General features: G+C 38.0%; 1 long non-coding RNA gene across 1 annotated transcript; it reads left to right on the top strand.

Annotated features, from left to right (window-relative positions):
• Positions 1–152: 152 nt before the first annotated feature.
• Positions 153–7,556, top strand: LOC113836264. The gene is made up of 4 exons (XR_003486289.2): positions 153–268; positions 418–494; positions 5,029–5,264; positions 7,494–7,556. It is a non-coding gene; the product is annotated as an uncharacterized LOC113836264 (long non-coding RNA).
• The last annotated feature ends 6,582 nt before the right edge of the window (positions 7,557–14,138 follow it).

Raw genomic sequence — 14,138 nt, forward strand, 5'->3', positions numbered from 1 at the left:
GACTGAGCAGATCCAAGGAGTTATAGACCCGTTGCTGAAGTAGTTCACCCCCTTTTCCTTGTGCCCCCACCTCTCCTTTCCTTTTTTTTTTTTTTTTTTTTTTTTTTTTTTTTTTTTTTTTTTTTTTTTTTTTTTTTTTCACTGCCCTGAAAGCCCTTTTGCAAAAACTGAAAGGGCCCAGCTCTGCCCACAGCTGTGAGTCATGACTCTGAAGCCAAGCTGCTCCTGTGTGTGCATTCAAAGGGAGTATTGGGCCTTGGGGACTCAGGTAAAATAACAACATTCATTTGTTTACTTATTTCCTTAAACCTTTATAAAACAAGCACAAGGCTTACTCTACCTGAATACCTTTTTTATAATCAGTTTAACAATATACTGTAAAATTCAAATTCTCACAGTTGATCTCCTGCATTACAGCACAAATAACAACAACAGCAACAACAATAACAATAACAATATCCTGGGTTCTGGGTCCAGCTGACAGTCATAGAGAGGTAAGAATGAATTTCCAACATGCCAGCCTTTGGGAAAATTCCATGTTTATCCCCCAGGGAACTCTGCACAAGGGATCAAAATTCAGTGTTCTTTGTTAATAACCGCCTGGACTACCTAAGCGGTTTTTATTTTTTGGAGTTTAAATGTAACACCGATGATTATAGGAAAAATATGTGCAAGCCGAAATCCTCCCACCCCTACAACCTTCTCTTCCAAGGCCTTTCTAGTTCTCAAGTCTTTGCCTCCTATCTCTTGGGTTTTTCTCCCACATCCCACCCCCAAAATCAAAATTGTACCCAGCATCAGTTCTTTTGGCTGTACTCCTAGAGATCTGTTCCTCTACTAGTACAAAATCAATACATTCATCTTAAAAAGATAATCATTTTTCTGGCTTCCAATTGTGTAAATGTTTTTGTACACTACCATCCTCGTTATAAACTATTTTGCTTTTTAAAAGGATTGTATTTACATTTTATTGGTATAAAAACTGTAATATGCCACCTACTACAAAAAAAAAACAATGAAATAGAGAAAGCAAAGAGTGTTCTCCAATTATTTTTTCCTAGAGCCAAGTCTTATTAACAATTCCCATAGAATGTATATTTAAATTTTGTTTTGCCTTTTTTGTATTTATTTTTTATTAGCTGTATATTTAAATTTTTAAATGTAAAATGAAATATTGAAGAGGTTGCTTGACTGGACAGTACACCCTGTTGTAATTCTTCCAGGCATTTCTCTGTTCCCCACTCCCTAGGGAGGTGTTCAGGAGCAGACAGGAGTGTCTAGACACCTCTGGCCTCCTTTTAATATCAGTCCTGGAATGTGGCACCTTCTCTACCCAAGTATAGATTTGCCTACTGGCAAATTCCTTTCTTCTGGCTTGTTCTTATTCTTTTGTTTTACTGCCGGAACAAAGTGGAAACGCCTTTTTCTGTTATTAAATTCAATTACTCACAAGATGCCCAAATGCTAGGGTTCAAAGTTCATTCTCATTCTGCAATCTTTGTTTGTTGGCTGGGATTTGACACCTTGGCTCTTAAGGTAAAATTAGGCCCATGTTTCTGTGTACAAAGAAGACTAAACAGAACAAATATTAAGCAAGCAAATGAGCAAAACTTGATAGCATTAACATTGCTTACAGATACACAAAAGCTATGTAGAATTAAGTCATAGTAATACTAACTACAACAGTTATGTGAAATGGTTATTCATACCTAAATTTTGGGGTAGTCAATGTTAATTGTATCTTTCAATGCACCCACATGCTGGAAAGAGTTTTCTGGATAAGTGATAAGTGAATGACCTTTCCATTGGGAAGAAGCAAATGTTTATTGCTTAACAAAATTAATTTATGGTAAATCTAATTTTATCATGTTAGAGATTGTTTCCCAGGCTCAGCACTCTCCTTCTAGAAACATCACGTTCAATCTTTGGAATGATCACTGTTTCAAATATGCATGCTTCTGTCTCACAGCCAGCATGGATTGTCATATTTACCATGATCCCTACACAGCTGGTCATTTGTGGATCCTGGGACAGGCACCCAACCAAAACTAAGTCAAAAAGAATGTTTTTGAGTAAGAATAGGCAGCAAGTCTCCAGGAAGGGGAAGCTGGAGAATAGACTCTGAAATGTAGGAGCTATGGTTCCTCTGTTCCACACTGCATGGGACAGTAATGGCTTCCCTAACTACACATGAAGACGACTTGGGGAACCTTTGGGAAAATGTGCTGCCCCCATTGCAAAAGTCTATTAACTTGTTCAGAAAGGGAACCAAGGTGTCAATATTTCTAGAAAATGCTCCTCAGTGATTTTAATGTTCAGGTAGTCCTAAGAACTGTTGAACTGGAAAATGCTTACAGTGACAAAGAAAATAAATCGTAAGAGATGCAGAAACATAAACAAGTGGACACGCAGATTTTAGGTATTCAGCAGGCTGAACCACTTCTAGATTTTTTTTCTGTTGAACTATTTTTAATTATCTGAGATAGTCCAGTATCTTTCCAATAAATCCACCTTTATCCTAAGTCAATTTAAGTTGTATTTGTGTGATTTGCAAGTAGAGAAGAACACACTAGGTCACTGTTATCATATTCTGAAACTTAATAGATTTTTATACTGGTGCAATATCTTCTCTTCACTCATTGTCCTCACTCACTAAACAAGACCAGTAGCTAGCTACCCTAGTCCTGTGAAACTCATTGGAAACCCTAAAGCAAAGATGCCATACAGTTCCTTAATTTGAGACATTCTGTTCTGGCAATAAATATGAGTGTGTTAGCTGAGAGAAATAGCAATACAAGAATGCCCTACGAGAGAAATACTGACTGGTTGCTGTAATAGCACCATCGGTATGATCTGGCGAAGCTCATGGAAGCTTTGACAGAGAAGTGGCTTCATGTTGGTAGAAAAGTAAATTACTGTCACTGTCGCATGGTAGACAAAAAAAGAAACACGAGAAACTACATGGCCGGGGGCCAGAATTTCATAAGAGGAAAGTATATTAGGAAAACTGTGATGGCTGAGCTAAAGGAGCATGCTAAAGACAGGAAAGTAAAGATGGTTGTTAGGTCATAGACACTTACTGCAGAACTTTAAAATGGCTTAGCCAGAGCAAGGAAATGAATGGATGTATGTGCAGGAAAGATTTATCAAGATAAGTCATAGGCTAATGGTGCAAGTATCAGAAATCAATAATTTAGAAGGTTATTGTCATTTTCAAGTAGAGAATTAATGAAACCCTAAACTAAAAATTTGATAAGAACACCTACTAAAAATGAATGGCAGGCTCCCCTGGATATGATAACTAATTGAGGTCAGTTAAAGAATAAGACTGAATTCCAGTACTTGAGACTGAGACAGGAGCACTGGGAAATCTGGGTCAGTCTGGTCATACAGCAAGACCCCATCTCAAATACTGAAATAAACCAAAACATATCAAAACAGAACAAGAGCATCTGCAGAAGAGACCACTTGCAAATGAAAGGAAGAATAGAAAACATGAGCAAGCATAGTGACAGACAACATTTTTAGTGACTTCTATATTACTTGCTTTGTTGTAAACAGAACATAATTATATATACTAATATTCATGCTTGTTTTTCTTAGATGTCTCTTGTTTTCACTTCAAGACTAGTTTCGGGATAGATAGAACTAAGCAAAGGGAAGGTTGCTGTTTGTGTATAAGTCTTATCCTATTTCCATGCCCCCTAAGCTGACTTTGTCCCTCCTCTGTTTGTAAGATAGACCATAGAATTAGTGTTTGGTTTTGTCTTATTTGGCACTGAAGATGTGGGACAAAATCCAGGCCATCTTGTTGAGCTTATTGGCAAATGAGCAAATTGGAGCTAAGGTCTCTAGTAGGATGCCTGGGAACTACAACAGGACAGTCAAAATAGGTACTTTTGTATGTGGGTACAAGATGGGACAGAAATGATTAGAAGGAGGAGGAGGACTGTTGTTCCTAATTTAATAATTTTCTGAGCATTTACTTTAGCAACTGGCTCTTATTTAACTCCCACTTCCCAAGTAACAGAATTTCTTCCTACTGTAGAGCTTGCCTATATGATAGCCCATGTTTATGGAAATATGATCATAGGGCTCATGATCAAGAGGTGGGCATACTACAAAGTATCAAAGGTCCAGGGAGGGGCACCCTGCTGTGTCTGTGTGTTTCTTCCAAATACATTCCTATCACAACTCATTGTATGTAGCACAATCTCTAAAACTCTTAACTTACATCATGAAGCTTTCGATGCTGGGCTTCCACCTCATCTGACAGTCTTTCCCCTTCCTTTGACAGGATGCTAGCCACTCTGAAGTTTTTGCTTGTATTATTTTGTGTACATATTTTCTTTATTCTTAGGAATTTTATGTATGTATACAATGAAACATGATCATATTTACTCCCCCAAGAAATATGATCACGTTTACTCCCCTTTCTCTCCTCCTCCTTTCCTCTTATCTCCTTTGATCTATCCCTTTTCCTCTTTTATAACCTACTAGGTCCAATTAGTGTTGCATAGGACTATCTACTGGAAAACTGGAAACCTACTAGTATCCACACATTCAAAAAAGAATGAGTCTCCCTTCCCCAGAAGCTATCAACTGCCAACAACTCAGTGAGGGGTGGGACCTGGAGAGCACCCACCCTATTTACGCTGGAATTTGGGCTGGCTTGATGTTTGTGCAGGTATTTGACCTTTCAAAAAAGTGATATTAAACATATAAAATCATGGAGTCCAGAATAGACCATATATACACATATACATACATACATGCATACATACATACATACACACATACATGTAACAGCACACTGAATGGACTTGAAATATGAGAAAAGATGGTGGTCCTTTCTTAGCAGTGAACACTGATAATATTGGGCCCCCAAAGAAAAAAAAATTCTCTGTGTCTAAACCAATAGTTTTGGACTTGTCTTTGTTAGGGTTTTGTTGCTGTGATGAGATACCATGACCACAGCAACTCTTATAAAGGAAAACATTTAATTGGAGGTGACTTACATCATGGCAGGAAGCATGGTGGCACACAGGCAGACACAGTGCTGCTGGAGAAGGAGCTGGAAATTCTACACCTGGATCTGTATGAAGCAAGGAGAGAGAATGAATCAATGGGCCTGGATTGCATCTCAAAGCCCACCCACAGTGATATCTTCCTCCAACAAGGCTACACCTCCTAACAGTGCCACTCCCTATGTGCCTATGGGAGCCATTTTCGTACAAACCACCACAGGCCTCCTCTACTATGTGGTAAGCTCACATGGGACTAGAGTTCTTAAAGCCCAATTAGATTCAAGTTTGCATTGTATGTCTTCTTAGTAACACCATAGGCACTGACAAAACCAGTATGGAAATATGTTATATGAAGCTGAGCATGATGTAACACACTTATAATCTGATCATTTAGGAGGCTGAGACAGAAGATTCCCAAGTTCTGGACCAGCATGAAATGGTTCACATGGTAATACCCTGTCTAAAAAAGAAAAACAAGCAACAAAAGATGTGCCATGTGAATGTTGTGTGAATGTGTATGTGTGTGTTCATATGTAAATTAGTTTCTCTGGCAGAAAGGACAGGGGACATAAGTGAGATTATTTATTAAAATAATGGACTAGAAAGAAAGTTGATAAATGAACAAAGGTGGGATCCCAGAAGGAAATGGAGAGTTGAAAATTAAAGCAAATTTTAAAAATCCTTCCATAGCTCAAAAAAAGACATGAAAGTGGTATCACCTGCACAGAGTCCATCAGCTTCACAGCTTAGCTATTACAGAATCCTAGACCATGGACCTGACAAAGGGCATCATAGAAAGGGATTTGATAATAGTAACATTTTTTTTTGTTGTTTTTTCAGACAGGGTTTCTCTGTGTAGCTTGGGAGTCTATCCTGGCACTTGCTCTGGAGACCAGACTGGCCTCGAACTCACAGAGATCCACCTGCCTCTGCCTCCCTAATGTTGGGATTAAAGGCATGCGCCACCAACGCCCAGCAATAGTAACAAATTTCTATTTACTATTTAGAGTATTTCATATAGGAGTACAACATGTACATCATTGTCCTGCATCCTTCTCTCCTCTAACTCTTCATACTTCCCAGATCTCAAGTTCATGATCTTTTGTTCTATAATTGTTGTTGTTATACATCTCCGCATGTGCACACACCACTGATTTCACTTAGTGCTGCTCTGATGTACTTTGGTTTAGGATAAAAGAGAACATTGAGCTGGGTAGTGGTGGCACATGCCTTTAATCCCAGCACTGGGGAGGCAGAGGCAGGCTGATCTCTGTGAGTTCAAGGTCAGCCTGGTTGGTCTACAAAGTGAGTTCCAAGACAGCCAAGGCTGTTATATAGAGAAGCCCTGTGTCAAAAAACAAACAAAAAAAGAGGGTATTGAATTGAATTCTCTGGAATTGGAGTTATGGATGACAAGTTGCTATGTAGGTGCTGGAAACTAAACCTACATCCTCTACAAGAACAGTAAGTGCTCTTAACTGCTTAGTTATCTCTCCAGTCCACTATCTACCTCGACTTTTGTACTTAATCTTTGTAATGGATAAAATGATATGCCAACAAATGTGGCTTACTAAGTACTCTTGAAAAAGCAACATTTGTTTTCAAATATCCAAACCTAAAGGTGTAAAAGTCCTTGATTACATGTCATTAGTAGTTCCACCTTTCAAGTATTTTTAAAACATCAATGCTAACTTGGTAAAATCCCATTTTATTTTTATTTTTTTCTACTTCCTCATAGTATCCAATCATAAAGAACAAAGATCACATAGAACAAATGAGTTACTATCCAAACTATGATAATGTCTTTATGAACAATTGTACACAAATTAGATTTTGGAATTTCAATCTCTTGCTTGGTTGTGACTAATATTGTCTATGATACAGTCCATACTTTTGATTTTTGTTTTGCTAGTGTTTACTATGATAATGAACAATTTGGTTAATCTTCCTGTAAAAATTGATTTTGTTTGTCCTCCAATGTTTCGGACTAATAAGAATTTCCCTTTTTAGTATAGCTGGTTGTGCCTCATCAACCACAGACTTTCATTTTAGAGTGATTCTTCTAATTACAAAATCATCTAGTAGTAGTCTGAACAAGTGGCATTCTGGCTAACACCACCCAAGAATACTGACACTCGAGTTTATATGAACGCCCTTTATAACATAATGTTAGTTGTGGCATCATTTGGTTAATCTATTTGACATTGTCTTACTATTTCAATATGCAGGGACAAATGCAGGTACTAACTGTTCAGAGGGGAATGCATCGTATGGTTGGTTAAAGACTGCTAGGTAGTTAAATGAAGTTAACTTCAAAAGCAATTGGATCTTGAACAGTTCTGATGTCAGGTGACACAGATCAGCGTTTCCTGAAATATTCTGCTAACAGAAAAGAGGGAAGGTTGGTAACATAAAGATAAGCTTCCCTTTTGTAATGTTTTCTTAAATGGTGACTTCTTTCTATAGGAACAAAAGCAACAGTACCCAACCTGAAAATGGGGCAAATCAATACTGAAGAGAACTAAAAAGGTATTTCAATGTGTCCCTTTCATGTGACCCTTCTATTTGACCCAGAAGTATTTGTGGATTTTTTTTTTCACTGACTAATTGAAATAAGGAACAGGATAAAGAAAAACATTACACAATTTTGTTTCCTTTTTTAGTCTGTGAATTAAGGGAAAAGCAATGTGTTAAAATAAGAAATGTTATTAACTACTCTACTTATGGGAAAAGCAAACTGGAGCTAGCTCATGTTTTATTTCCTCCTATTTCAAAAGAAATTGGAGGCAGCTATAAAATTGGCATAGTTAGTAGTAAAAGAGTCTGCAGTGCTTGGGAACCCATGAAAGGAACATTTTCCCTGCCCTTGCCTTATGTACATATGTAACTTTCAAACTACTTCAATCAGAAAAGCTGGCCTTTGGCGGTCAGAGAGAATGCTTCAGGGTAGATCAGCAAATATAAATCAGTGGCTTCTGCCTAGTGTTCAGCCTCTGTGCACATTTGCCTTCCAACACTCATCCCTTCACCAAAGCTGCTGTGTGATCAATCCTTCCCATATAGGTACTGGGCCTAGGTATATGGAGGCAAAGCTTTAAGCATGCAACGTGGAGAATTCCTTGCTTCTAGCATTGCATATATTTATGTACTAGTGTATAAGAAATATAAGTGGTGACTGCCATAAAAATTTAGTTGGTATACCCAAGCACCTAAAGAGTACAGCAAAAGCAAATCAGCTATCATACTTCTGACTAGGATTTGATTTGAGAACCACATCCATCTGATAAAATGGAAGATTTTCTGTTAATGATACATGATGGAATAAAAATGACCTGGGCATAGCAAAGGCAAATGCTCCCTGAATCCAGTGGAGCAGACTTAAGATTTCACTAATTCTTTTTGTTTTTGTTGTTGTTTCATTTGTTTGTTTGTTTCCTAGACAGAATCTCATTATGTAGCCCAGGCTGTCCTGGAACTCCCTATGTAGGTAAACCATGCTGGCCTCGAATTTACAGAGAGCTGCCTGTCTCTGCCTCCCAAGTGCTGGAATTCACATACATGAGAAGGTTGAAAGAAAAAGTAAGAAATCGGTGTTGTTTGATGGACCCTACTTTCCCCATCACATCTGCTTGCCACCAGTAAGATTTGTGCTAAGAATGATATGCAGAGGTGAGCAGAAAAATTGTGAAAGTCGGAGGTTGGGGATGACTGAACCAAAACAGTGTCTCCTGGACAGGACAAGACAGGACCACTGTGGTTATGAACTCGAAGCAGCTGTATTGTCTGTATAAGACCAGCACAAGGTTAAGGCAGTGAACATTCCAGCACAAATGGGGAAGAGGCACATGAGCCCCACTGTAGAGATTCTCTTGACAGTAAATGGCAATTGGGGGCAGTTCTCCTTAGGGGTGTAATCCAAGTTAAGTTGACCAAGTTCCAGTGGACAGCTCCACATAATCTATATATGGGTAGCACTAATTGGACCCAGTAGGTTAGATAAAAAGATGATAAGTAGTTGAAAGAGACATGACAGGATCCAGGAGGATTTAGAGGGAGGGAGTGGAGATAAATATAGTTAAAATTCATTGCATATGTGTATGAGATTCTCAAAGACTAAATTTAAGATATTAGTAAATAAAATCAGTCTTGTAAGAATGAGTACTTTATTCAGAATATGCATATTGTGTAGTGCATACAGAAGAAAATTCTACATTGAAGAACAAGCAAAAGTTCCATTTAGGTGAGTGGAATATAAATGAAAAGGAGCTAAAGTTCAAAAACAAGACAGAGGTTTCTGAGGCTATATTTCACTGCTGTCACAAAGGAAAGTCAGCACTTATTTTAAAATATCTTTTACTTATTCTTGGTCAATTAGATACATGTACACATGTATCTCAATCATAGCCACCCAACTCTTCCTCCTCCCTCTCAGTCCCCTTAAATACCCCTAACATGTCATCCTTACACCTTCATGTTTTCTCCTTTCTATGTGTACATAACCAATTAAGACTGATTAGCACTACCTGATGGTATGAATAGATCGTGGCCAGGCCTTGTGTAGGTAACAATTGCTACAGTAAGTTCATGAGTACAACAGTCATGCCAAGTCCAGATGGATCTCATACAAGTACTCTTCTCCATCTACCACCTTTTCCATTCTTCCTACCTCCTCTTCTGGGTTGCTCCCCAAGCCTTGGGGAGGTTGATATAGATGTTCTGTTTACTACTGAACTCTCAGTAGTCACTTGTTAAGAGTCTCTGTATTTAACTGTGACTACTAAAGAAGCTTCTGCAGTCAAGATTCAGAACATTAATCTCTATACAAACAAATATTTATAAGGGAATTTGACAATATATCTACATAGCAAAACAACAGGAGTAGGTTCCTGACTAGGGCTTATGAGGAACTTTACATTGTCAGGCATGAATTCCCTCTTGTGGAGCAGGCCTCAAACCCAATTAGAAAGCAGTTCATTACAACCATTACCTTCTTGCATCTATTACATCAGTGAACACATCTTGCCTGTCAGGTTGGCATTGTAGCATTCAGAGCTAACTAATGGGTAGTACCTTCATCCTCTAGTATCCTGCAAAGTGTCTTCCAGCACCATGAAAGCTATCGAGAAGGGAGGAAGATTTCAGGTCATTTGCCACTCGATTCCTCTATGCCGTGTAACCAAAATGTGTTATATCTTCAGCAATAGGGTCTTACTGACTAGTTTTGGTAAGAGCAAAAGCAATAGCTGGTATTATTTTGGGGGCCTCTGGTGTCTCCCAGAGCACTAACTCACAGCAATGTATCTGTTGCTTAGATTTGAGATTTCCTTTTACTAACTCATGTCTTCTGTGGGAAGCACATTATGTACACATGTGGGTCACCTTGTTCAAATTTTGGATTTTAAATTATCTCACGAGTAGTGGGCTTCCATACATCCTAAGTTTTGGTAACAGTCTGCATCTTTTTTAGTCTCCTCTTCTAATCTATAGGCTAGTACGTTCTGTCCCATGGTATTGGAAAGTTGAACAAATATCCTGTTATTCCTTTGTAGGTGTGGATAGAATATTGCTAAAACTGCTATATGTTAGACAAAGTCCTCTTTCCAAATTCTTTCTTTTTTTTTTTTCAGATTTTTTTATTTCAATTAGAAACAAGGTTGTTTTACATGCCAACCCCAGTTCCCTCTCCCTCCCCTCCTCCGCTACCACCCCTGCCCCCAACTGAAACCCTGCCTATCACATATCCTTTCTGCTCCCCAGGGAGGGTGAGGCCTTCCATGGGGGAGGTCATCAGAGTCTATCATATCCTTTGGGATAGGGCCTAGGCCCACCCTGGTGTGTCTTGGTTCAGGGAGTATTCCTCTATGTGGAATGGGCTCCCAAAGTCTACACCTATGCTAGGGATAAGTACTGAACTACTTACAGAAGGTCCCGTAGATTTCCGAGGTCTCCTCACTAAAATTATTTCTTTTTTAGCTCAAAATTTCTTCATCTTTTGTCAATTGTTCTTATGCTTGACTTAAAGAAAAAGTAATAATTGAAAATACCGTGTTTACTTGTCAAAGCATTAAAAAGAGTTCCCACTTTTTCCTTCTTTGCAGATTATTACCAAGGTATCAGGCTCATTAATAGTTTTTTTTTTTTTTTTTTTTTTAGAAAAAAGTTGGAAGAAAAAAAACCCTAGATGATAATATGGGTAATTTTAGGTTGCATGCATGCACAAAACTTGAAAATCATGTTGTGGTATGTGTTCTTATTTTAAGCTTGCCCTTGTTAGCATCTTCTGAATAAACAGGTGTGTATACTTCTCCAAGCTGTCACTGTTGTTTATTTAGTATGTTTGCTTCAGAATCTACTGATGGATGATACCCAACCAGCTTGAAGTTTGACTTTCAGAAACTAGAGTCTTGAAGTTTTAATGAGAGTGTCTTAAAGCATGGTCCAAAAATTTTATTAAAATAGAGCCTGTCTTTCAAAGATATCATAAGAGTATCACATTTGTACGTTAATTCTAGGAAAAATGATTATGAGTAATAGCTCTCAGCTTTCAGATAGTGATTTTCATGTTCAAAGTGCTTGAAAATATTAATTAAATCACTGGCAGTCAAATTAGATCAATATGTTCTCTGTATATGCATATCTGTACCTTCTATGTACACAGTCTTCTAAATCACACCACTGTGGATCAAACATTTTCCCCCATCTGAACTTAGTTGGTTGACTCTGATTCCAAGCAACAGATAATTACTGAAAAGGCTAGGCATGAGGTGAGACTATGTAAGCCTTCTTTGTCTTTTAAGGAAAAACATGAAATTTATCCTTGATAAAATGCTTTTAACTCTAGGTCAGAAGGTAACAATGACAAACCCACTCCCTTGTATTACAATGTGGACTAGCCTGATCCCAACTAAAGATGTTGCATCAACAAAGAATATGTTTTATGCTTCTCAGGCTACTGGTATGTTTGGCCTTTATCAGCACCAATAACAAGAAGACTTCTAAGGCTAAATATGGTGTTAATTTCAGCAATATGGTAATTGTTCATTAATGCTAGGAATCTGTGGTCACTACTGACTTGAGGAGCTTTTAGGCCAGCAAATTAAACATAGTAAATTTCATGATTATTTTTAGAATAATTTTCACATATTTTTCTTTCAATGAGTTTAATGCAGCTTTCCAAATCACCACAAGAGATTAGGAGCTCCCAGTAGACCCCACATGCAGTATATTCCAACTAAGAGAGAGTGATAATAGCATTCTATCTTTCAATAACACCTAACAAATTAACATACCCTACTCACCAGCATATTACAATCAGGAGAAGGCATGCACATACATGTAGAGACACAAATTTGGCCAAAGTCTGGTTTGCTTATCCTTGGAAGCTCAAGGCTACATCACTTCAAATCAATGGCTTCAGGTTTCTCCCTCTACTTTGTCTGCCAAATTTTCTAATCTATTTCCAGGGAAGAAAAAATACTCCTTAATTGTCTTGCAGTTTGATAAACAAAAGAGCATCTGGTTCGACTGAGCTGTCTTCTTCCAGAAGGCAGAAGTACCACTTGAAGGGTCATGGTAGCTGTTCCTCCACACTTCACAGGACACTTTTGTTTCTTCTTGTAGAAAGGCTTGCCTTCTGCCTCTACACCTCAGATCTGAGATTTCTGTTTTCATTAGTGAAAACCTGGAGTTCAGTGAGAATGTATAATGCATTCAAGACCATCATACTTACTGGATACCTGATTGAGTCATAACAGGTAATGAAGCTGTTAGGTTATTGTCATATTCCAAGAGAAGAGTGAACTTTTGGGGAGTCATTTATGTGACCGAGTTTTGGCCCATAAAAGTAAATCAGATAAAATTTGAAGATGCTTATTCTTCCTTTAATATGGAGACAAAAATTAGACACAGATAGCAAAACTTAAACAGATCTAAAAATTCAATAGTGTCCATAAATATAATAGCTTTAAAGATAAATAAAACACATGCATGCTTTGTACATTTTGAGTCGTACTGGTTATTTCAGGCAGCATTCATTGCCTCCATTTCACTTCTGGCTCTTCAGAGACATTTCTCTTTGACGTCACACATGACATCTTTGTTGTTAACCAGATTGGCCTTTCTTAGTGCTTATCTCTTTGACCTTTCTGTTGCATGTGATGCTATAGATTTTCTCTGACTAACATCACCTAGCCACTATTTAGTCTTGGCATTTCCATGTTCTTTGCTAACCTTGCTAGCAACCTTGTCTACTTATCTCCTGCCTGTATTATCATGCAGGCTTGCATCTGCTTTTCTAGGTTCCCATCTCTCCTTCAAATTCAGAATGCCAGAGGGACTAATCTCCCAAAGTCCTTACTTTAACTTGACCTTAAAAGCGCTTCTATTTGTAAGGCTTTATTATCTCACTTGCTTCATTCCTTCACTCTTTTCCTAGTTTCTTACACTCTAGATGTCCTTGGCTTTTCATACAGTCTTCAACACAGGACACATGACTTCTTTCGGGTCTCAGTGAGATCAGGGACTGTTTGTTTTATTGCTTTGTCTTTGGTATCTAAAACACTGTGCAAAGTTCACCATAATTTGTTGAATGATGACTCTAAAGGCCATAATCATTCCCAGTCCATTTGGCTATATCATGAACAATTTCTATATTACTTCATTTTGCTGTGCACAATGTTGCTTTCCCTGTCCACATATTATATTTCCTATGTTAGGTGTATTGACCTCTTTTTCCCCACCTAGATCATAAGCTACTGAAAGGTAGAGGCATTTCTATATTCTTCTTGCCTAGCAACATTTTGTGTATATTTAATAACCACTTATTAAATACTTCACCATAAAGAACATTTGCATCAATATGACTGAAATAGAAATAAAAATAAGTCGACCATAAAAATATCAGAGTAGAAAAAAAAAAAAAGCCGGGCGTTGGTGGCACACGCCTTTAATCCCATCACTCGGGAGGCAGAGGCAGGCGGATCTCTGTGAGTTTGAGGCCAGCCTGGTCTCCAGAGCCAGGATAGACTCCAAAGCTTTTGTCTTCTTCTGTCTGAAAAAACAACAAAAAAAAAAAACAAACAAAACAAAAAATTTATTAGGATAGGGTTCATG

The sequence above is a fragment of the Cricetulus griseus genome, chromosome 6 (genome assembly GCF_003668045.3).
Source record: "Cricetulus griseus strain 17A/GY chromosome 6, alternate assembly CriGri-PICRH-1.0, whole genome shotgun sequence".
In the NCBI taxonomy this organism is placed as follows: domain Eukaryota; kingdom Metazoa; phylum Chordata; class Mammalia; order Rodentia; family Cricetidae; genus Cricetulus; species Cricetulus griseus.